Source organism: Hippopotamus amphibius, chromosome 7 (assembly GCF_030028045.1).
Source record: "Hippopotamus amphibius kiboko isolate mHipAmp2 chromosome 7, mHipAmp2.hap2, whole genome shotgun sequence".
In the NCBI taxonomy this organism is placed as follows: Eukaryota; Metazoa; Chordata; class Mammalia; order Artiodactyla; family Hippopotamidae; genus Hippopotamus; species Hippopotamus amphibius.
Window position 1 is genome coordinate 2,038,597 of NC_080192.1, and position 25,456 is coordinate 2,064,052.

Consider the following 25,456-nt stretch of genomic DNA (forward strand, 5'->3'; position numbering starts at 1 on the left):
CTGAGCGCCTGTGTTGTAAGTGGGGAACCGAAGCCTGGGGTGGGGGGATTGATGTGACGGGGATGGCACTAGACCCAGGTCTGGCACGGGTGAAACCCCACACGCTCAGCCTCTGGACCCACCCGAACAATGCGTGCCTTAGAACAGCCTCCACCATGACCGCTCAGGTCCCCTGGATGGACTGGCCCAGTGGGCAGCCCTCTGCAGGTCTCCTAGCATGATGCCATCAGAGGCACCAGAGCTGGACAGTGGGTGACTCAGGGCTGGCCATCAAGACAGCGCGCCCTGGGGGAGTGGCCAACATGGCAGAGTAGGAAGGCCTGGAGCTCACCTTCCCCCAGGAGCACACCAAGACTGCAGCTATTTACAGAGCAACTATCCATGAGAACGACCTGAAGGGTAGCAGAAGAGACCTTCTACAGCTGACGATGGAAGGAGGGACCACGATGAGATGGGTAGGAGGAGCCAAGATGCAGTGTAGTCACACCCCACACCCCCAGGTAGGTGACCCCAGACAGGAGGATAATTAGAAGTGCAGAGGTTGTCCCCAAGGAGCAAGGGGGTCTAAGCCCCACATCAGGCTCCCTAGGTTAGGGGTCCTGAACTGGGAAGGTGAGCCCCCAGCACATCTGACTTTGAAGGCCCATGGGGCTTGCTTTCCTGAGAACCGGGGGCTGTGGGAAATGGAGACTCCACTCCCCAAGGGCACACAGACTCTCACAGGCCCAGGACCCAGGGCAGGGGCAGTCATGTGACGGGAGCCTGGGTCAGACCCACCTGCTGGCCCTGGAGGCCTCCCAGAGGCAGGGGGCAGCTCTGCTCGGCCGGGGACGCCGATGCTGGCAGAAGTCATTTTTTGGAAATCATCCGCCGCGAGGAGCTGGCGCTGACCCCTGCCATTTTGGGTCCTCCTCTAGCACCAGGACCTGGCCCCGCCCACCAGCCCATCAGCATCAGTCTTTGGAGGCCCCAGGTCAGGCAGCAAGCTGGACAGGGATGTGACTCCACCCACCAGCAGGCCAGCGGCGAGGACCCTCTGAGCTCCCAGCAGCACGGGAACTGGCTCCACCCAGGGAGTAGGCACCAGCCCTCGGATCACCTGGCACACAACCAGCTGTGTCAGGACTCAGCCCACTTACCAGCAGGCTGGCATCAGACCCAGAACCACCTGGGCTCGGACCCTGCCCACCTGACAGCAACTCGGGAACCCCCAGGGCCCTACAGCCAGAGACCCTGGGACCCAGCTCCACCTACCAGTGGGTGGCAGTAGCCCCAGGATCCCAGAGCCCCTGCAGCTAGCTGCCATAGCACATGGCCTTGGCTACCAGTGGGCTGGTACTAGCCCTGGGACCACTGCAGCTTTGCAGCCAGCCACATCAAGACCTGGCCCACCCACCAGCAGGCCAGCACCACCCTGGAACAGCCTGGTCTCACCCAACAGCAGGCGAACGCCAGCTCTGGGACACCTTAAGTCCCTCAGCCAGTCATGTTAAGATACAACACCACCCACCAGCGGGCCCTCACCAGGTAACCTCCAATCCTATAGCCACCAGCAGGCTGATACCAGCCCCATGACCCTCTGGGGTCACAGCAACACTGATCAACAGGCCAACACCAGCTCCAGGACCCCCTGTTCCACAGCCTGACACCCCAGGATCCAGCTTCCCCACCAGTGGGCCAACATTAACCCCAGGACCCCCTGGTACTCTAGCCAATGACCTTGTGACCTGGTCACAGCCATTAGCAGCCAGGAGCCTCTGCACAAGGGAGGCACCAGGGGTGGGCCACATCTACCAGTGTGCCCTCGGTAGTCAGCCCTCCATAACAGAAGGACTCACACAGCCACATGCAGGGCACCCCTAAAGCAAACAGCTCTAGTGAACATAGGCGAGTGTGCTTCTGGGCCTCACGGGATGCCTCCTACATGAAGGATGTCTGCTACAGAAAGCCACTTCTCAAAGACTGGGACCTGTAAACAACTGACCAAATACACAGAAATGAAAACAGTGAATTAGGCAAAATGAGGCAACAGAGAAACATGTTACAAATGAAGGAACAAGATAAAACTCCAGAAGAACTGAGTGAAATGGAGACAAGCAGCCTACCTGATCAAGTTCAAGGTGGTGACCACAAAGATGCTTAAAGACCTTGGGAGAAGAATGGATGAGCACAGCGAGGTCAACAAAGAGTGAGAAGACCCAACGGAGAGTCAGACAGAGCTGGAGAAGAGGACATAAAATAAATAGGATAAACATACACTAGAAGGAACCAGCAGTGAATTAGATGATACAGAGGAATGGGTTGGTGAACTAGGAGACAGACTGGTGGAAATAACAAGATGAACAGAAGAAAGAAAAAGGAATTTAAAAATGGGGACAGTTTAAGAAAGCTCTGAGACAATATCGTGTGCACTAACATTTGCATTATAGGGGTCCCAGAAGGAGAAGAGAGGAAGAAAGGGACAGAGAACATATGTGAAGATATAATAGCTGAAAACTTCCCTGACCTGGGAAAGGAAACAGATGTCCAGGTCTGGGAAGCACAGAGGGTCCAAACAGCATCAACACAAAGAGGACCAGGACCCAGTGTAACTGAAATGGCAGAAATTAAAGACAAAGAGAACATGTTAAAAGCAGCAAGGGAAAACCAAGAAGTTACGTACAAGATGATTCCCATAGGGCTATCAGCTGACTTTTCAGCAGAAACTCTGCAGGCCAGAGGGAGTGGCGCAATATATTTGAAGTGATGAAAGGAAAATACCTACCAACAATGATACTCTCCCCAGCAAGGCTTTCGTTCATATTTGAGGGAGAAATCAAAAGTTTTATGGACAAGCAAAGGCTAAGAGTTGAGCACCATGAAACCAGCTTTACAGGAAATGTTAAAAGGACTTCTCTTAGCAAAAAAGAAAAGGCCACAATTAGAGATATAAAAGGCACAAAAAGAAAAATCTCATTGGTAAAGGTAAATATACAAAGTAGTAGATAAATTACTTATAAAACTAATAGAAATTTAAAAGACAAAAGTAGTTAAATCAGCTATATCAGCAATAAGTAGCAATAAGTACAATCTCCCATGACGGAACCAGGAAGAAATAAAAAATATGAATGGGGGGGCGGGGGGCGAAGAGGAAGCTGGGATGAAGTGAGAGAGTAGCATAGACATAGATACACTACCAACTGTAAAATAGATAGCTAGCGGGAAGTTGCTGTATAACACAGGGAGATCAACTCGATGATGGGTGATGCCTTAGAGGGCCGGGATGGGGAGGGTAGGGAGGAGTCGCGGGAGGGAGGGGATATGGGGATATGTGTATAAACACAGCTGATTCACTTTGGTCTACCTCATAAGCTGGTACAAGAGTGTAAAGCAATTGTATTCCAATAAAGAGCTTTAAAAAAAAGATAAAAAATATATGAACAGACAAATTACCAGTAATAAAATTGAATCAGCAATAAAAACAAGCAAGCAAACAGACAGAAAAACTTCCAACAAACATAAGTCTAGGACCAGATGGCTTCAGAGATGAATTCTACCAAACATTTAGAAAAGCATTAATACTTATTCCTCTCAAACTATTCCACAAAATTGCAGAGGAAGTAATGATTCTAAACTCATTCTATGAGGCCAGCAACTTCCTGATACCAAAATGACACAAAGAAATCACACAAAAAAAGAGAAAATTACAGTACAATATAACTGATGAACACAGATGCAAAAATTCTCAGTGAAATATTAGCAAACCAAATTCAACAATAAATTAAGGCATCATACACCATGGTCACGTGGGACTTATCATGAATGCAAGGGTGGTTAAATGTGTGAAAATCTATCAATATGATACACCACATTAACAAGCTGAAGAATAAAATCATATGAGCATCTCAGCAGATGCAGGAAAAGGTTTTGCCATAATCCAACATTCATTTATGATTAAAAAAAACTCTCAACAAAGTGGGTATAGAGATATATACTTCAACATAAAAGGCCATATATGACAGGTCCACAGCTGACATCATACTCAATGTTGAAAAGCTGAAAGCATTTCCTCTAGGATCAGGAATAAGACAAGGATGCCCACTCTCACCACTTTCATTCTGAATAGTATTGGAAGTCCTAGCCACAGCAATTGGATAATAAAAACAGATAAACGAAATGCAGCTTGGAAAGTAAGATGTAAAACTGTGACTATATACTATACACAGAAAATCCTAAAGATGACACGAAAAAACTGCTGAAACTCATCAACGCATTTGGTAAATTTGCAGGACACAAAATTAACATGCATAAGTCTGTTGTATTTCTATATACTAACAATGAACTATCAGGAAGAGAAATTATGAAATCAATCCCAATCATAATTACGTCAAAAAGAATAAAATACCTGGGCATACAACTAAGTAGGTGAAAACATCTGTACTCAGAAAACTGTAAGACACTGATGAAAGAAATGGAAGATGATACAAACAGATGGAAAGATATATGATGTTTATGGACTGGAAGACTTCATATTGTTAAAATGATCACACTACCCAAGGCAATGTGAAGATTCAGTGCAGTTCCCATCAAAATACCAACGGTACTTTTCACAGAACTAAGACAAATACTTTTAATATTTGTATGAAAACACAAAAGACCCTGAATAGCCTAAATGATCTTAAGGAAGAAGAACATAACAGGAGATATCAGTCTCCCTGATTAAAATCTATACTTTAGAACTACAGTAATAAAAACAGTGTGGTACTGGCACAAAAGACACGTCACCCAATAGCACGGAATAGACAGCCCAGAAATGAGCCCACACTTATATGGGCAGTTAATCTACAACAAAAGACACAGGAATGCACAATGCAGAAAAGACCATCTCCTCAATAAATGGTTCTGGGAAAACTGGACAGCTACAGACAGAAGAATCAAAATGGACTACCTTCTCATACCGTATACAGAAATAAACTCAAAATGGATTATAGATTTAAATGTAAGACCTGAAACCATGAAACTTCTGGAAGAAAACATAGGCAGTATGCTCTTTGATAATAGTCTTAGCAATATTTTTTTAATATGTCTTCTTAGATAAGCGAAACAAAAGCAAAAAATGTGATTATATCAAACTAAAAAGCTTTTGCACAGCAAAGGAAACTATCAACAAAACAAAAGAGAGCCTACCGAGTGGGAGAAGATATTTGCAAATGATACATCCAGCAAGGGTGTTAATATCTAAAATATACAAAGAACGCATACAACTCAACATAAAAACACAAAAAAACCCAATTAGAAAATGGGCAGAGGATCTGAATAGACATTTCTCCAGAGAAGACATACAGCTGGCCGATAGGCGCATGGAAAGATGCTCGACTAATTACCGCTAATCATCAAAGGAGTGCAAATCAAAATCACAATGAGACCTCACCTCACACCTGTCAGATGACCGTCATCAAAAAGACCATGAATAACACGTGTGGCAAAGATGTGGAGAAAGGGAGCCCTTGCGCACTGCTGTGGGAATGTAAACTGGTGCAAACACTATGGACAACATTATGGAGATTCCACCAAAAATTAAAAACAGAACTACCAAATGACCCAGCAATTCCAGTTGTGTGTGTTTATCCAAAGAAAATAAAAACGAATTTGAAAAGATACGTGCACCTCTATGTACAGTGCAGGATTTTTTGGCCAAGACATGGAAGCAAACTAAGTACCCATTGACAGATGATTAGATAAAGATGTGTGTGTGTGTGTGTGTGTAGAGAGAGAGAGAGAGTGAGAGAGAGAATACAATTTTACTCAGCCTTAAAAGGGAATGAAATCTTGCCATTTGCGACATCATGCCTGAACCTAAGTAAAATGTCAGAGATAGAGAGAAAGACAGATACTGTAGGATTTCACTTAGTGTGTGGAATCTAAAAAACAAAACAAACCAACAAAGAAAACTAAACAAAAAGGGAGTCATCAATACAGAGAAAAAAACGGATGGTTGCCAGTAGGAAGGGGGGTGAGGGGGGAAGAGAGACGGTTGAGGGGCATCAAGAGGTACAAACTTCCAGTTACAAAATAAATGCGTCGCAGGTACGACATGTACCGTGTGGGGGACTTAGCCAATAGTTATGTAAAATCTCCTTATGGTGACAGATGACAACGAGACCTACGGTGATCGTTCTGAAACGTGTGGAAATATCAAATCATCTATGCTGCGTACCAGGAACGAACATAGTGTTGTAGGTCAATTACACCTTACGGAAAGACAGACGCACAGGGAATAGAAGAGACGAGATTTGCGGCTGCTACGGGCGAGGAGCGGGGTTAAGGGAACCCAGCTGCCTGCGAGCTAGGGGTGTATGTGCAATACGACAGCTGTGATTAGCACCGCTGCGCATCATCTACGGAAGCTGTTATAGTAAATCCATAGAGTTCTCATCACACGCAAAACCGCATTTTCTATTTATTTAACGTACCTATAAGGGCTGATGGATGTTTGGTAAACCTACTGCAGTAATTACTTCACAACATATACAAGTCGAATCATGACACGGTTGATCTTAAACTTATACGGTGCTGTGTGTCAATGATATTTCAATAAAACTGAAGAGAAGACCGCTGTTCCCCCGTGGAGAGTGGACTCTGGGCTGGGATCTCGGCTGGGGCAGCCGACGGGCTCTCCACTGGGTCATGGCGGCCGGTTCCTGGAGGCGGTGTCTCAAGAAACCAAGGCACAAGCTGCCTGGAGTTGTTGACGGAGTCAGGATCCCCACAAGGTCACTTTCTCCACTTTCCATTGGCCCGCTGAGTCATGAAGACCGGCCCAGCTCAAGGAGATGGGAGTCAGTCGCCCATGTTGGTTGACCAGCAGCACGTCAGCGGCGGAGGACGCGAGGGTGGCCCGCTCTGGAGACCACCTGCGGCACCTGGAGATGAGGCGGATGTTACTGAGGCATCAGGGCCTCTAGTCTCAGTGCAGCACTTGTGTGAACTCACTTCATCCCTGCAACACCAGAGTGGGCATTATCTTCTCTCCCATACGCCACCCTTAGCACCAGGGACCTTTACTCGGTGATGACTCAGCACGGAGTCTGAAGTCACACTGCACTGAACTCTCACTTGAGGACATCCTTCAGGTTGCCTGCGTGTCTCTCCCTCACCTGGGTAGGACAGTATTCCCTGGGATCCTGGTAGATGTGAGGATGTGGATGTTGTAAGTATCTCTGACAGGCTGGAGGAGCTTGAGATCAAATAGTGTGAGAGCTTCCCACGGCAGACACCCAGTAGGTTCATGACCGTTAAGTGAGGGAGACGGGAGGACGTCCCGCATCTCGCTGGAGTCAGCCTACTGCAAGAGCAGGTGCAATGGGATGCTTCTTGGAATTAAACATAGAATTAGCAAGATGTTATTCCTGCCTTAATGACAAAGGCAGGCAACTCGACCGAGTGGTAATTAGTGCTGACTGCTCTGCCGCTCGGTAATAATATCTTAGACGTATAAAAATAACTGAAATGGGGGAGATGCCCACGTGAATTAAACATGCTTTAGTGAGTCTGGCGCTCTCCCTGGAAGTTGGTAAGAAATACATTCCAACATTTTGGTGGCCGTTGCAGAAATGCGCAACGAAGGGGCGACACCATGGAATTCCATGGGGACGTTTTCCTGCCACAGTGCTGACGGTCACGTGGGGGATGCGTGCTGGCACAGGCTCCCCCGTGGCAGATGGTCGATGGCTGCCCTGAACACTCGCCCAGCGCGCGCATCCTGATGAAGCATTTTGGATGTTCGTGAACATACTTTACAGAATCATTTCGAGATGCCTGTTTGGATCCTGAATGCTTTGTACAACCCCAGACGGCTGTTTTTCAAGAAACATGCAAATGGGCTATGTTCTCTCTTGGCTGGAGTCGTCTGGGTATGTTGGAAAAGAGGTCAGAGGGACAGGTTCCTTGGAAAGGGAGCAGCTCGACAGCAAGGCAGTGTCAGTCCGGGTGCTGGCATGCCCCCTTCTCTTGGTCGGGTCCAGATCTCTGCTCCTCCATCCTCGCCTTTTGACCTTGGCAGGGATTTGTCCTCTCTGACCCCCTGTAACTGAATCTTTAATGTAGGATAAGGCCATCTGCCTGGAAAGCCTGTTGGAGAGATCAGATGAGATTACAAATATGAAAAGTCTGATGCCTTCAGGATTCAAAAACAGTAAAAAATCACGACTACAGAAGCCGAATCGTACACCCAAGACCCCGAGTGTTTCTCAGAGGCAACAGTGCACAGGAGCAGACCCCGTCTGTTGGCCTGATCGTTTGCTCATTTCCGTGGGAAAGATGTAAAATATGGTGTGGAGCGGAGGTGAGGAGGGGGCTTTATATGATTCGAGTGTGTGACAGGGAAACCACAGTGCGGGAACGTTTATAATTCCTGTGCACATTCCAGAATGATAACTCTCACCACCATTTATGATGGCCCCATGGACAAGGCACTGCAGGACCACTAACCCGCTTTAAATGTGCCCGGACACTCAAGCTCAGACCAGCACCTCAGGGGTCACAGTCAGCAGACCCCAACTCAAAGGCTTTCGGACCCCAGGCTGTGCTCCTTCTGCATCAACTGGGTGGCACATGCCAGGAGCCAGGGCCCCACTGTTTACTCACCCAACAGACAGGAGCTCTTACTGCGTGCCGTGAGCACGGACAGATGGCCACTCAGCTGCCTTCCTGTGGTCCCCTCAGCACTGTGTGGATGGTCAAGTTCGAGGCCATAACAGCCCAAACCAGAAGATCCTGACTGTTCTGTGAGAAACGTTCCCAGACCCCACCTGTGGTCCATTTCCACTCAATATTCAGAACAGCAAACAGACCAGGTAGCAGTTTGGAGCCCCTTGAACTTGGCCTCCATGAGGCTTGGTTTGGAGGACCCACCTGTCCACTGGTATGGGGACAGAGACAGGAGCGGGTCAGGACACGGGAGATTGTAGGATCCCATCTCATGGGGCTTCCATGAAGCAACACCCCCTGTTCATCAAGAAACCATTCAATGCCCTCCGTGAAGGAGGAAGGTAGCGGATGCTGTTTTTTCCTACTTCCTTCCACAAAGATAACCAAAAGCCTCACTGTTGGATCATGTTGGTGTTCGCCTTTTTTGCATAGCAAAGCACCGAAATCCTCAAGGTCTTAAGACAACCATCATGTATTTACCCCTCGTTCGAGGGTTCACGACAAGGGTGGGGCCTAAGCCCTAAGCGGGCAGGTCTCCTGGTCCAGGCTGGTGAATGCATGTGTCCGCGGTCAGCTGACAGCTGATGGCCTCACTCAGGGGACTGTGGGCTGGAGGGATGTGGCTGGCTGGGCCGCGTGTCTCTTGTCCCCCAGCAGGCCAGCTGGAGCTTTCTCATATGATGGTCACAGGCTTCCAAAGGCAAGAGTTAAAAGCGTGCGTGGCTTCATAAGACCAAGGTCAGGATCTGTACATCTCTTCATTGGCTGAAGCACGACCCAAGGCCAACTCAAACGTCAGGGCTAAGAGGAAGGAAAGAGGACTCAGCCTTTGGGCACTGCCGCAAACTGACACAGAAAGTCAGTTATGCAAGCAGAACTCAGAGTCTCACTTAAAACAAAACACAACAAAACAAAACAACTACTTTTCCCCTTGTAGATGTCTTTGCACACATGCTCATGAAACACCAAACACTACAGCTAAACCGAGCACCATTTGACACGGAGGAAAGTGTCTGGTGTGGCCCTGACGCCCCGTCTCAGTTTTCTCCCACCTTCCACAACATTATCAGATTTTATTCCTTTCTTGCACTGTGGATTCAAACACAGCTTCAACACCAGTTTAATCCAATCTCTATATTTAAATCTGAAAGCTCCTGCCAGCTGAATTGCATGTTTTTACAGAATTAAGCTTAAAATCAGGGAGTGGGGGTGGGGGTGGGGTGGGGGAGAATGTTTCCATGGAAACGGCACACAGCATCCCTCCCTGGAGTCAGGTCTGTGCACAGTTGGGTTTGGAATAAGTGGGCGTTAGTGGTTCGGGGAGAACCCTCACAGCTCACAGCGCCCATCCCTGCGGCTCGGGGGTTTACGGGACCATACGTTGCAGGATCCCCGTGTACTACGAGGGGGAAGAAGCAGAGCTCAGTAGTGCTGTGGGTCATCACCCCCCGGGTCAGCCCTAGAGACCCACAACGGGTTCCGAAAGGCAGTCACGGGAGGCCAGGAGGGGGTGGGACAAAGATGTCCCTCCCCCAGGACACAGAAGAATCACAGAGGGTGAACGTGTGCCCAGCAGGGATGCTTGTTGCCAGTTTTCTTCAGAATTTGCAACTCACGGGCCAGGCAGGAATGTCCAACAGTACGTGTCTTGCATCTCACTGGCCCCTGGGCCCCTCATTCCACCTGGGAGATGCTTTGAAACGTTGATGCTTCAACACCACACATTGGCTCTGTTATATGGACGCTTTCTCCAAGGAGCATCTCGGCACTGGCTCAAGTTCCAACGCCTGTTTTCTTAGATGCTTGCACATCCTTTAGTCCATTCACTCAGGAACTCTCCCCCGGCGTGTCAGACCACGCTGATGGGGCTGAGAGGGACAGAGGGCCGGGTGACCCCGTCCTTGCACTCCGCTCCCTTAGTCTAGCCCTCTCAGGACTGAGCCCTGCTGTCCCTCCCTGCAGACGTACCACGTGCTGTGCACTTGTCCCGTTGCTGCTCTCTCCCCTCCCCTAGGGGTGTTCTCGCCTACACTTGGTCCTCGGGCCTGTCCCCAGACCTGCCCTTTGGAACGTGTGGCCTGGGTATTTGCCGAAGGAGCAAAGGGCCTCCCTGTTCATGACACGGAGCATCGTTGTCCCAAGAGGCCAGAAGGTGATCGTGTGATGTGTGTTGAAGGCCACGCTGTCGGGGTGACTTCAAACCTGATCCCTCCCTTCCCATTCCTGGCTCCACGTTTGGTGTCTTTTCCAGCTTCTAAGACAGTGTCTGTCATGTTTCAGCCTGTTGGAGAAAGTTCTAGAGTTTGGATTAAATTTCTTCCTCTCCTCCCTGCCTTGAATTTCTACTGGGTTCCGGCGATGTCTTGGCTCCCCAGAGAGTAAACTCATTGTCCCCGTAGTGGGCAGCCCACCGGGAAGGCCAAAGCCATGCCAGACCGAGGTGCTGCCTGCGCACCCGCTGTGACAAAGCACAGTGTCACCTGCAGCCCCTGCGGACATCTGTCTCCGGGTTTCCCCAGTCAGCCGCTGTCGGAAAGCAAAGTGGAGAAGCCCAGGAGAAACCTGGCTTCTGTTTACCCAGGCAGCATGTGGGGCCAGGGTAGAAACAGCCCTGACGGCCCCCCAGCCACCGCCGAGATACCGCAGGTCCACGCGCTCCGGTGAGAGAAATAGCAAAGGTTTGCCGCCCATGAGAACATCAGCAGATCCGTGGAGTTAAGGCGATGGTAAAGCTTCTCTGTGACGTCAACTTGTTTGTTTATTTTAAGAGGTTTTGCCTTCAGCAAAGTGACTGCTGTAAAGTGGATGAAGAAGGGTTTGGTGCGCGCTGCATCGCAGAGCACATGCAAAGCAGGCATTCCCAGCCCCCGATTCCTGACGTCCAGGCCCAGGGTGGTTGGCTCAGCGGCGGGGTGTCCTGGACCAGGAAGGCAGCGGACGCCTGTCCACGAGGAGGTCGCCAGCCTCCCTCTTTAGTCTCCGGCCGTGACTTGGGGCGGGGGGCAAGTCTGCCCTGGGGTTTGTGTGTGTCCCCGGTGGCCTCTGAAACAGACGCCCCATCACCTGCACACAATAACCACCCACGGGATTCCAGACCGGCCTCTGCCGTTGCTGGAAGAACCTTTCTACTTCCATGGGAACAACGGAATCGCTCGGGCACCATCAGGACGGGGGACGTATTTTCCAGATGATCCCCATGCGCAGACCGAGGCTTGGAAAGTGAAGCCAGGTGCCCAGTCTGTCCCGCGGTTTAGCACCACAGCTGTGCTTCTTTCTGGCTGTGTTTCTTGAGAGCTCTTGACAGGCAGGGATGGTGTGATATTTGTAGTCTTGTTTTTGTATGTATTCGTTGTGTATTTATTTTCACGTAGACCTATTTACAAATAGACATTTTCATCCCCACCCACATTAAAATGGACTCACTGGTTATTCAGGAGCGCGTCTCCTGCTGAGGATGCCGGGGGCCCCTCACCCTGGCTGAACCGGGGGCTTCCGCTGGCCCCGGCTCTGGCCGAGCAAAATCCATTTTTCCTAAGCTGCCAGTCTGAAAACTGCTTCTCACGCGGGACCCCCAGCCCCACTCACAGTACTTAACCCTCGCCCTTATTTATTTAAGGAGCAGTGGAGGCTCTCCCAGGGCAAGGGCGGTAGCAATATCAATAACGCGCAGCGCAGCGGGTTTGTAAGTGAGGGTACTTCGGGGCAGCGCGCTGAAATCACACAATCACCAGTGGAGCGTGTCAGCCTGTGCTCCCCAAAGGGAGAGGCCTTCACCGATACGAGAACACAGTTACTGCATTAGAGGACTGCTCGCGGCCCGCTCCTCCCCGGGAAAGAGCGAAAAGTCTTTGGTGAGGTTGGACGTTAACAGATGGTCCCGGTGAGGGGTCCAGACGTCGAGTCAGGATCCTGCGAGGACAGTAGGGCGTCTCCCTCCTCTCTCACCCTCCCTTTCTTTCCCACCTCCCTCCCTTCCTTCCTTCCACCATCCCTACACGCCCCACCCCCTCCTTCCGCATCTATCTAACAAGCACCTCCCGCTTTCTAGCCACTGCTGAGATGCCGGAACTACCTCGGGCAAGGAGGCACATCCTCGCTCTCACGGAGTCAACAAAAAGAAGGGAGGGAGGGAGGGAGGTGTTTCGATGCCGGTGCGGCCGCCTTTCCTTACTCACGGGTCTGAGACGAGGTGTGAAAGCCAGAGGGGAGTTGATGACATCCCAGGACTTTGGCCTGAGAAACAGAAAGAACATTTTCCCATTTTCAGAGGTGGGGCAGGTGGGGAGAAGCAGGTTCTGAGGGGAAATCAAGAGCTTAGAGCCTCACGTGTAGCGGTCGAGACGCTCGTTAAACATTCAAGTCTGTGGAGTGCTTGGTTGGTTGTGAACTTGAGGAAGGAAGGAAGGCAGGAGGGAGGGAGAAGGAAGGCATGGAAGAGGCAGAAGATGCGAGGCTGGGAGACGCAGATCCGGGGTCTCTGCAGATAGGCAGTCCTTAAAACCCTGCGACTGGGTAAATGGCCAGGCGGTGAATGTCCACAGAGAAGAGGACGTGGGGCTGTGCCTGGGACGCCCACATTTCAGGTCATGGACTGAGGATGAAGTAGGATGCGGCGGGATGAGGAGGAAGCAACAAAAGAAGCAGGGTCTGAAGGGCGAGAGGAGGGGTGTTGAGAAGGAGCCAGGGATGGACGGGCGTCTCCTGAGAGAGGGAGCGATGGAGGCCGGGTCTGGGGACCATGGGACAGCTCTGCCGAGTGCTGGGGGGAGCCGCCTCGGGAGGGTGGCAGGGATGCTGTCTGATGGGTCTTGACTCTTCCCACTGCTGGAGGAGTAACCTGTGCCCTGTGCGCACTCAACAAGCACTTGTTATCTCAAACAATGAATGAGAACGCACTTGACCAAGGGGCTGGGGAGCCTGACCATGTCCTGTAGAACAGGGGGCCCCATGGCGTGTTGGGGGGCCCTTCCTGTCCTGGGAAACCCCGAGAACAGTAGGTGGAAGCATGGGAGGCTGGGCTTGGGCAGAGGATGGAGGGCGGGCTGAGGTGTGCGGCTCTGGAGAGGGGACGGGGTGGTGGCTCCAGTTACCGGGGAGAGGGGATCAGCCCTCAGAGGAGATGGGGAGAGCCCCCTGGGTCCCTGTCTTCCCTCGCAGGCATTCACTGGGGTCAGGACCTCCCCAAAGGGAAGGGAGGAGGCCAAGAGTGGAGGGCCCCGCCCGCCCTCCAGGCGGTTGTAACGGGAAGGAGATGCCTGAGATGCAGCAAAGAGGCAGTGATGTCCCCAAAGAGGCAGTGATGTCCCCGTGGCATCAGAGTCACCGCCAGCTCTCTGGACCCCCAGGTCCCCTCCCCCAGCAGTAGTTAAATATTTGCATTTAAAACAAGGAGCGAGTTTCCCTGGCCCTTCTACATCCATGGGGGGGGGAACAAAGGGTGGTTTTACATCGGTGCACAAGCCCCTGGCCCTGCAGGCGTCCTCACAGGTCCAGGCCACATTGTGCAGCCCAGGACGATCCTGTGACCGCGCCCTTCCCCCCAGCACTTCCTACCACCCCTGCAGAAGCCCAGAGCCCTCAGGGCCCCACAAGGGCGAGCCAAAAGTCAGTGAGTGAGGCAGAGAGATGGGTCCCTTTCCCGCCTTGGGAGCCCGGCCGAGGGGGAGCCGGGGGGAGCCGGGTGAACGGAGAATTTTTGCTTTAGGCATTTTCTCTCTTTGAAAACTATTCTAAGAGCAAGACTGTGCAAAGTGACTCCAAAATATAACTCCAGGGAAGAATCTGCAAACTGCAGACTGAAATCCATTTGCTTAAGTCAGACGCAAGCTTTCGAGTCACGCTGGTTTAGAGAGTTTTATTCTATGCGATACGTTGTTTGAATATAAGCACAATTCCTGGAAAAGTTGATGTTGCTGAAAGGCACAGCCTCTTGGAAGTCGGTGGTCTCTCTGTCCCACGGGAAGTCGTTGGCCAGAGACGGATGCTCCCCGCCTGCCAAAGTCACAGGGACCCTCCTTCCTGGGGTTGGAGCCTCTTAGCCCCAGTCTGCACAGTGTGGGATGCAGGGAAGCGAGCATCCCTGGGTTGTGTGGCTGGTGCTGGGGGCTTCCTGAGTGACCCCATCGCTCCCCACCCAGCTGCGCGGCCAGGTGTCCCAGCACCTTCATCCCACTTAGGAGGAGACAGGCTCGGACAAGGCTGGCCAGCCCGAGGGCATGCACTGGCCAGCCCCGAGCCACCTTCAGCCCACAATTTCTGTCCACGCCCGACCCCTCAGCTTCTTAATCCGTAAAGAAAAGGAAAATGTGTGCTCACTTTGGTTTGGTCTCCTTCCTGATTATTCAGACTTTATTTCTTGCATGTGAAGGGTGTAGAAAAATTCCACCCGGCTTCCCTGTTGCTCCTGCCCCAGCAGCCGCAAGCATCTTTTAGGAGGGACCGAGGAGCAGAGGCCGAGCTGGGAGGGAGCCCACAGGTTCTGTGTCAATCTGACCCATTTTGATGGCGTCTTGGCCCGTTGGCGTGGTCCAGGGTTGATTCCCTGACAGCCTAGCCTCCCCAAGACCGGCCTCGCTGCTGCCAGGGCGTGGAGAGGGTGCCAGTGGGCAGAGCCCTCCCAGCCGCGGTGACGGGAGCACATAAGCTCTGATTTTCAGTCTCTCTTTTTTCAAGTTGTCAATTTTGAAGTAATTTCAAAGTTAAGGAAATTGAAAAGTCAGTTAAAAAAAGCCCCTGATGAGGGTTTCCCAATTCACGGTATGGCGTCTTATTGCTTTGTCTTCTGCGCTCGACTTACATCATTATCATCGCTGTTGTTGCTGTTTGAACATTTCGAGGGCAAGTCCGCCACGTTAGAAAATGGATCAGTGGTTAAACAATGTATGGCGGTGTGTAGCCCACATTCTAATTTCACCCGTTGTCCCAATCACGTCTTTTACAGCATCTTTTTCTGGTTCTGAATCCAGCCCAGGGTCCCCTGTCGCACTTCGTTGTCACATCCCCTTAGTCTCCTTTCATTCGGAACATTTGTCGACTGAAAACAAAAAGCACAAAGTAAGAGCTGTGAGTTAAGTTTTATTGGGGGCAAAATGAGGACTGTAGCCCAGGAGAGAGCCTGTCAGACAGCGCTGAGGCACCGCTCGGGGGAGGCGGGGCAGGTCCGCACAGACGTGGTTTTGGTGACGGGGGCAGTGCGTGCAGTGCAGCCTGTGCTTGTGCAGAAGGTTCTGCTTGTCTCATCAGGTGAGCGCTGGTCCCCGGGAGCAGACGTCACCGTGAAGGCTGTTAGTGCTCCTCTAGATACAAGAAGATGCAAGAATACGGGGCTCATAAAACCATCTCCTGAACATACCCAACTGCCTGAAGGCCTGTGCTGCCGGTTTCCCCAGCGCACGGAGGGCCTCGCTCCTGATCTCCACCCTGAGCCCCTTTCACGGGGCGTGGAAGCCCAGCAGCTGCATCCGCTCCTGACTGAATCCTCATACAGGTGGACGGCGAGTGCCAGTCTGCAGTTCCTCAGCTTTTCTTCGTCTTCTGTGCCAACGACATTCCTTCCTAAAAGGGCCCGAGGCTCCCTGGAGAAAGATGGCCCAGGAGCTGAGGCTGGAAGGTGCCCGCTGAGCCATAACCATCTTATGCCAGGAACCAAGGAGGCGCTCACAGGTGTGATGGGGGCGGGGGAGCGGATGCAGGCGCCCACGCGGAGGAGCTTCCGCTGGCCAAATCGGGACACTCTGGACAACAAAATAGGGGGAAAAGTCCTCGAATAATGCCCATTATATCAAGCAAGACCTCAGGAGTCCATACTTCCAAGAGATGTATAAATACATAGAAGCAGATCCACAGATACATTAGTAACTGAATAAGTAGAGGGAAAAGGGCTTTCCTGAGTGGAAATAAACGAACAAACTCCCCAGGAAGGAGGAAACTAGAGAATGTTGTCTGCAATCATCATGGTAACAAAGGATCCAGGCAAACCCTCGATGGTCCTGAAGTCGGGGAGAGGGGGAACGTGTCCTTTCAAAGAAAGTACTCTCTCTACAGATTAATCACTAACTTCAAGATGAAAACTAGTAACTACACAGAAGAAGCCAGGCCACACTTTAACCATGGGCTCAAAATTAATATGGAGATTAGAGGCAAACGCACACGTGCACCGGCTGTGGTTCCTAAAAAAGCCAGACATCACTTCTGCAGCATTTCAGCCCAAGATGTGCAAACCAAATCTAATCATTGGGAACTATCGAATCAAAATTAAGGGACATTTTATAAAGTAACTGACATGTATTCTTCAAAAGCATGTGTAACAGCACCGCTAAGTCATTGGATGTAAAAAGCAACATGTCTCAGACTTCTCTAGTGGCACAGTGGTTAGGAATCCACCTGCCAATGCAGAGGACACGGGTTCAAGATCTGGTCCAGGAAGATCCCATAAGCCGTGGAGCCACTAAGCCCGTGTGCCACAACTACCGAGCCTGAGCTCTAGAGCCTGAGAGACACAACTACTGAGCCCACGTGCCACCAACTACTGAAGCCTGCACACCTATGGCCCGTGCTCCGCAACAAGAGAAGCCACCACAACGAGAAGCTCACACACCACAGTGAAGGGTAGCCCCTGCTCGCCACAACTAGAGAAAGCCCATGCGCAGCAACAAAGACCCAACACAGCCAATAAATAAATAAATAAATAAATAAATAAATAAACAAAAAGCAACATGTCCATGGAAACAACTTAAATGTCCATCAACAGATAAATGGATAAAGAAGGCATGACACATGTATACAATGGAATACGATTCAGCCACGAAAAAGAATGAAATAATGACATTTACAGAGACATGGATGGACCCAGAGGTCACAGTAAGTGAAGTAAGTCAGACAGTGACAGATACCGTATGACATCACTTATGTGTGGAATCTAAAAAATGGCAGGAATGAACTTATTTACAAGACAGAAACAGACTCACAGACGTAGAAAAGAAATTTATGATTATAAAAGGGGAAAAGGGTTGGGGAAGGAATAAATTAGGAGTTTCAAATTGTGTACATACTGTACTATATACAAAAGAGATAAACAACGAGGTCCTGCTGTAGAGCACAGGGAACTATATTCAATATCCTGTAATCAACCATAATGGAAAAGAATATGTATACACGCGTAACTGAGTCACTTTGCTGTAGACCAGACACTAACACAGCACTGAAAATCAACTACACTTCAATAAAAAGCAAAAAAAGCAGCATGTCCAGCTCAGATGGTAGAAGACGGATGCTTCATGCAGTCTCCAGGCAGCGTTGACTGCTTTTTTCAAGAACGTCCTACAATTGGGTTAACCAAAGTCCACATCTTTAGAAGGACAATGTCTAGGGCACTTAACTGAAACAACCCCAGACTCGGAGACCACCACCCAGACTCCTCTGCGTCTATATTCTAGAGCTCCCTGCAGGCAGCAAGAGCTAGAGCATGGATTCCCAGGGGCGTGTCTGCCGGGATAAGTTAACTTGTGCTGCAGTAACTAACGACTGTGGAGCCCGATGGGTGTTTGCTCTTTTCCTGGTTCTGCGCGACTTGGCCGGGGGTCTGCTCTGCACCACGTCTCAGGGCCCTAGGAGGACAGAGGCTCCACGTTCTGGAGTCTGAACCACGCGGCACTCAGCCTCCTCCATGGCCCTGGTGGGGGGGGGGGGGCGGGGGGCAGAGAATTTAGAGAATGACACGTCTATAGCGAGGGTGCACCTGTCACCTCCAGGTACAGCCCGTTGGTCCCATCCAGACCCCCGTGTCACTTCGCTGCCAGGGGCTGGGGGCACAGTCTGTCCTGGGTCTGGGCAGGCACGGGTGCTTGGACATTGCTGAGCCCGAGTCAGGCCTGCCCAGGGTTACGGAAAGGAGGTGAGGAAATTCTGCCTCATCAAGGGTTCCAGGCTCTTCTCCTCTGGGGACCCTCAGCGTCAACGCACGGGTCAGCAACATAGATGCCTTGCGGAAAGTGAAGCACATTCGGCAGAAACAGCCACGGACACTGTGACCCACGGACGGGAAGGATGCTGGGTTCCTTCGTGAGAAGGACTTTGACAGGAACGTCCACTTACGTGAGTCTGTCCTGGTCCCTTTACTGCCATCCCATCCCATCCCTTCCCATACATCTAGATTTTTTCCTTTAAAAAAAAATTTCTTTCTCAGTCCCCAGAGCTGATTGGACCCATAGTAGGTGCATAATAAAAACGTGTTAAATTGCAGTATTGAAGATTTGCCTCTCACAGCCTGAGGCTTCACGACCTTCCAGAGGAAACTGTAGGTGATATTTGGTTGTGTTTGCATGTGATTTCAGTTTAGAAAAAGTAAACACACTGCAGGGGAAGGTTTGTTTTGTTTTTTTAATAGGAAAAAAAATATTCTCTTCTCCATGCACCTGAACCGTCATGCCAAACTTCTGAGAAATCTGCAGGCCTTCTATGTCACGCAGGGCAGAACTGGCCCCGAACTAAGCATTTGGGGCCAGGTCTTGTTTACTTAGAACTGCTGAGCATTTTAATAAATCACGTTAGCATTTGGGGACGCTTCCGGAGACACGGAATCCCAGAATTCGGGGAGCACAGGAAGGCATCTTGTTGACGTGGGTCCACAGTGCGGGGCTGTCTTCCCGCCCACTGCGGGGGGTCGGGGGGGTCACGGTCGCTGTCGAGGTGCCGTGAGAACAGGAACGCCGCGCTGGCGGGAGGGGCGGGTGGGCCCTAGCAGAGGTGCCCAGGCTCCCGCTCTGATTCAGCACACGTGCTTCCTCCTGGATAATTGTGGGGACAACCCGTTCTCACCAGAGGCGGGGGGGACTCTGCAGAGTATGGGGCTCAGACCACACGGGGTCCTGGCTCTGCGGTGCCTGGTGTGGGGCTGGCACAGCAGGCGCTGGGGACATCGGGGCGTCCTGACAGCTGCGGTTTCTCTCCCCAAAACGCCACCGGCCCCGTCGCTCATGAGCAGACACCGAAGAGGTGGGGACCCGGTTCCTCTCCCTCGTGGCCACTTCTGCATTTGAGGGAATGTGGATGAAGGCCCATCAGCGCAGGCAGGCGCCCGAGGAACCGCCCGGTAAGAGACGATGGTCCGGGCCAGGCTGTGCGGCGGGTGGGCAGAGGCCAGATCGGCGAAGCTCTCTGCTCATGCACTACCTGAGTACACACCTGGTGCCTGCAGTGGCACCATCCTCACCTGCTCTCGGACACCCACCTGAAGAGAAATTCAGGAGAAAGACTGAGCCTTAAGGATGCACAGGGTGGGGCCGGGGGGGTGTGTCTCCAAAAGTGACATTGAAGATGCGACCAGGAGGCAGACAGGGGTAGTCCAGGCAGAGGGCCAGGAGGTAGCGGGTGCGTTGCCTGGACAAAGAGCGCAGCCACGTGGAGGCCCGGGGTGGGGGCAGGAGCAGAGCCCCCGTGGAAGGAAACATTGTCTGCGTGGCCGGTGCTGACTCCTCCCACCCCGGGGGCTCCAGGCAGCAGCAGGCTGCAGGGGCGACCCGGGCCGCCCTCCAGCCAGACCAGAGCCCACCCCACCCTCCTGCAGGATGTCACCTGGGGGTCAGGAGGACAACAGGACGCACCCGGGAGCTGGGCTGGCACTCACAGCGAGGCCACCCTGTTCCCTGCTGGACACAAAGACGCCCCCTCAGAGACCAACAGAGACGAGGTCCCTCTGTGACCATGAGGAGGGGAGACCAAGAAGGAGGCCACGCCCAAGTCCCATCTAAGCACAGACACAACGAGGCCACCAGGCAGAGCACAGACCCAGCGCCCCTCCTCCCAGCCTGGCCGCGTCCCGGGGGGCCTTTACCGAGTCCTGCTTCAGCCCGTTCCAGGGGGCCCTCGTCCTCCTCCCAGACAAGGTGTATTAAGAGACACAGTCACAGGCACAGACCTGCCGTGTGACCCGGCGATGCCACTGCTAGCCAAACACCCACGAGAATGGAAGCACGTCCACATGCAGACTTGTCCACGGGTTCACACCACGGCTCATAACAGCCCCCAAAGGGCAAGCAGCCCAAATGTCCATCAACTGGATACACAAAACGTGGTCCCTCCACACATAGAACATTGTTCAGACGTGAGCAGGAGTGAAGCACTGACATGGCTGACGTGGATGGAAGACCGCCTAGTGAGTCCTGTGATGTGAAGGGTCCAGAGCAGGCAAAGGGACAGGGACAGAAAGTGGATGAGTGCTCGCCAGGGGCCGGAGGGGGGCTGGGAAGGGACTGCCCACCGCTGTGGGTTTCTTTTGGGGGGGAATAAAAATTTTCTGTGATTGTATAGGGATGATGGTTGCACAATCCTATGACTATACTAAAAAACACAGAATGGTGCTTTAAAAAGGGTAATGGAATTTATATCTCAGCTAAAGACAGAGACACTGATCATCAGGTTACCCTTCCTTCCAGACAGAGTCCCACCCAGAACACAGGCCACTGCCTGGAACCCTCCTCCAATGTCACCCACGAAGCCCAAACTCCGTCGGCCCTTGTGGACACCCTCTGAGACCCTGCGGTCTCCACCCCTCCTTCTCACAATAAGAAGGGAGCTGTGTGCTCCACTGCAGGGACCTGTGGCCCGGGATGTGGCAGCATAGACATGTGGCCCGTTTGCCCTGAGCATGTCCACATCCGTGAGCACTGGGGTAGCCCCGAAGGAACCAGGTTGTTTCTGAGGACACAGGCTAAGAGCATCACGTCTTCTCCTAACCCTCAGCCCCGCCAAGGCCACGGCTGGTTCACTGAGCAAACACCTGCCAGGCTAAGTGATCAGAGCATGGGGCTATTCCCGCCAGCCCTCCCCACTCCTTGACCCTGCTGCAGGTGAGTGGACTGTGCAGCGCCTCCCTGCGTCCTCCCTGTGCTCCACAAAGCCCGCCGACTCTCCTGCACTCAGGACGATTAGATGCAGTGACCATTCAGGTGTCTGCGCTGCCCTCTCTGAGCAGCAGATGGCCCTGCCTGGTGACGGCTGGGGGTCCCCGTGATGTGCTGGGCCAAGGGCACGTGTCCTTCTGCACAGACATACACGGCCAGTGCACGGGTGTCCGGGCTTCCTGTCCTTTTGCCCTTGGACAGTGGTGGGGCTGTTGTGACGGAGACTGCGTCAGGCCGGGTGTCTTGGCGCCCATGAGAAATAGAGTCGGTCCAGCCTGTGATGGGCGTGTGCCGGGGGTGGGAAGCACACACCTTGCGAAGATGCTGGTATTTTTAGATTGTTCCCACAGCATAACAAAGCCAGTGCTGAGTGATGCAGCTGCCTTGGAGGCTTCTATTTCTACCAATGTGATCCGGCCCCAAACAGGAAAGCAACTAGACGAGGCTGGGATGTGGGAGGATTACGTGTGCTCCTAGTGCGCCATCAGGTGGCCTAGGGGTCAGGAGGGTGCCCGTGGGAGTCAGGAGAAGTCAGGGATGGAGAGCGGCTGGGCCTGCATCTGATTGATAAGAAATGAGTGCTCCCACCTGGGGTGGAGGGGCCGCATTGGAGGAGCCAGGGATGGTCCCAGGTTTCTGGATGGGCCCCTCAATGGAGGATGGAGAGGCTTAATGGTCAGAGTGAATGGTCAGGGCCGGGGCAGGTGGCATCCACTTCTGTGAGTGTGAACTCCGAGCCCTGAGCACACGCTGGTACAAACACTGAGGTGGGAAGGGAATGAAGGATGAATCACAGTCGTTCTCCCACATTGCACTCAGGGTCGGCCCGGAAACAGCCGGAGGGGAGACATCCCGGCAGACCCAGTGTGGACAGTGGCTCCCGTGTGGGGCTCCGGCCGGCTACTGTGCGTCTGCAGGGCAGGCCTCCGAGAAGAGCAGGGTGGAGCCCTCTGCAAGGGTGAGGTTTCTTTCCCGTCAGGGAATCCTCTGCTCTGCTCAGGCCCCACCCAGTTACCAGGGATGACCACGCCAACAGACATGCATTTAACCATGTCTGTGGGACCCCTGCTCCCTGTGTGGCTCTACCTCCCAGGCTGCATTTGGAAATTGAAGGTGAACATGGAGCTCACCATATTTCCACCTCTCAGGGTCATGGCCACACCCCGGCTTCCAGAGCCTGGCTCCATGGAATCACATATGTACGCAAAGCACTTGCTGTGCACATATATTTACGGTGGGAGAATAGGCAGACATCTGCTTAAAGTTTGATTAATTTAGAAATGTTCCCTGCTATATGGTGTGAGATAAGGGTCACAAGCTTTTTTACATCCTTTCCCTTTTGTGGTCTCCACTCCAATCACGTTCTGAAAGCATGCAGGTACCCACACAGAGTTTCTCCACGGCAGGCAGAGTGATGCTCCCGGCTGCGGCAGGAGACTGAACTGGACCACAGATGCACCAGCTGACTCTGACAGATGCGAAGCGAGTCACCGTGGCTCCTCCACGAGCATCAGAACAAGGGCTCAGTGGCTCCAGGCGGAAGAGGCTGCCCTTCCGCGGCCAGGCGGGCGCCCGCAGGACCAGTAGGGTTGCTGGGCCTGCTCTGTGGTCCAGGGGTCCGGACCCCCCGTTCCTTGGCCACCCTCCGTGGATTCTTCCTCATGTGAGACCCACCTCTATGGAAGCGGAAGGTTTCAACAAACCAGCCTAAGAGACACACACGTGCTAACAGCATCCCTCTGGAGGCTATGTTTGCAGAGTCTCTGGTGACGGTCCAGAGGGCACGTCTGACTTTGTGTCACCGCGAGGTTGGTGCCCTGCCTCTTCCCCTGGGGTCAGGCCTTTACCAACTCAGTGGGGTCACTGTGGGATAGCACTGACGTTTCCTGGCCAAAACTAGCTGCGGATCTTTGTTCAGACACTGAAAACATATCACAGTTGGCCCCTCACGGGCCGGAGAGGCACAGGGTGTAGAATCTGAAGATAATGCGCCCCGGTCTCGCGGGAGCCCTGCCTCCTCTCGGCTGTGGCTGGGGCGGGGATGCCGTGGTCAGCACATTGGTGCCGGATCACTTTCGGGAAGCGTGCGGCGCCCCCATCCGCCCCCGTGCCCGTGACTGGCCCTCAGTCTACGCAGGGCGCCGTGGAGATGCTGCGACTCAGTCTTCAGTCCCCATCTCACCCTCTTTCAGTGGAAGCTGAGACGCTAACATCACCCTTCTGCCATCTGGTTCCCTGCCCTGGCGTTGAGGGAATGGGGGCCGTTGTCCTGTTTCGCTTCTGACAAGGGAGGTCGTGTGATGGAAGAGTCGGGGCGACCGAGACGGCCAGACTCGCTCTTCCCGCATCTGGCCCAGCCTCACGGGTGTGGAGGGCAGGCTGGTGGTGGCCGACGTGCTGCCAGCTGCAGCTCCCACCCTGCTCCTCCGGCCGATCTCCTGGGCCCCACGTTAGCCCGCGGGGAGGGCGGTGTCCTTCCCGCTCGCACCTGCAGCTCTGAGCCCTGGTCCCCCCAGATCTCCCTGTAGGCAGAAAGGAGCACAGGGCACATCCCTGCTCACCATCTGAGAACTGCTTAGTTAAGGCACGTTGGAAGAGGTTGGGTGGTTTTTAAGTCCTGGGTCCTCAGGGTGACAACCCAGTGCAGACCACGCCCCGGAAAAACTCCGAGCAGAGCGGCCGACTCCATCCAGGACCAAAGAGGCAGAGGCACTGCCTTAATGCGAGGTCTCAATTACGGACGATTATTCCAGAAACGAGGCCTCATTCCCCCGGGCGCACGCTCCACAGTGAATGAAAAGCCCGCACGTTCTCAGGGAGGCCCTGCAGGGCTGCTGCAGTGATTAGATAAGGATCTTTTGTAATCGGTCCTGTCATTCTTTGTTCTCGGAAATGATTTGAGAGCTTTGCTTCTCAGTCTGTGAGCCCTTCTCCCTTTATCCCTTTCCCCACAGTCGACCAGTCCACGGCCTGAAAGCTTTCCTTTGTAGCCGTTGCAGGGGGACCCCAGGCCACGTGCCCCCGCACTGTTCCCAGCCTGGAATTCTGTAGGTGCACGCGAGTGTGGTACGGAAGAGGGACTTCCAAATCCTGGTCTAGGTTACAGATGTGCTGTGCACGCATCCCTGGGAATTATTGAACTGTAAATATCGCCTAGGGGCTGACCAAATATTCTGGTTCAAAAACTGATGGGTTTGGCAGATGCACTTTAGGGAGGGCAGGAGGGGCCGGGCATCTGAGATTTGATACCAGGGCTGAGAGATGAGGGGACAAAGACCTGGCAGGGGAGCTGCCCACAGAGAGGCATGGCAGATGGGGACATGTTTATTTCCAGCAGGTGTCCAGCAGGTGCGTGGGGCTTGTTACGGCGTTTGCGGGGTCCTCGCACTCTGTGAGTTAAGCCCCTTAGGCTGCCAGCCTGCCAGGTGTCTGCCTCTCCGATGAGCAAGCCATGCTGAGTGCCTCGGGAACGCAGTGTGAGCACAGGCTCCGTGTCCCTCCTGCTGCCCAGCTGTTCCCGCTGCGACAGGAGCCTCGTTCCTCACGGAGATGTCTTCCTGCACAAAAGGTCAGCTGAGCTCCCAGGCACATCAGGATTTAAAAAATGTAATAGCATCGCAGTAAGAAAGTAGGCAACAGAGAGCGGGTCAAAGACCCACATCCAGACAGAGGCCACCGCAGCTGACCGGACGCTCCTGCATACGGCCCCTCATCCCTCTGGACCCTGGAGTCCAGGGTGCAGGGCTGTGCTTTTTTTGCACAGGCACTGACAACAAAAAGGCCCCCAGGGACCCTTCTGGGGAACTTGCTTTACAGTCTAGGAATGGAACAGTAGAGAAGGAAAAAGCAGAAAGCACTTAGCAGCCCCC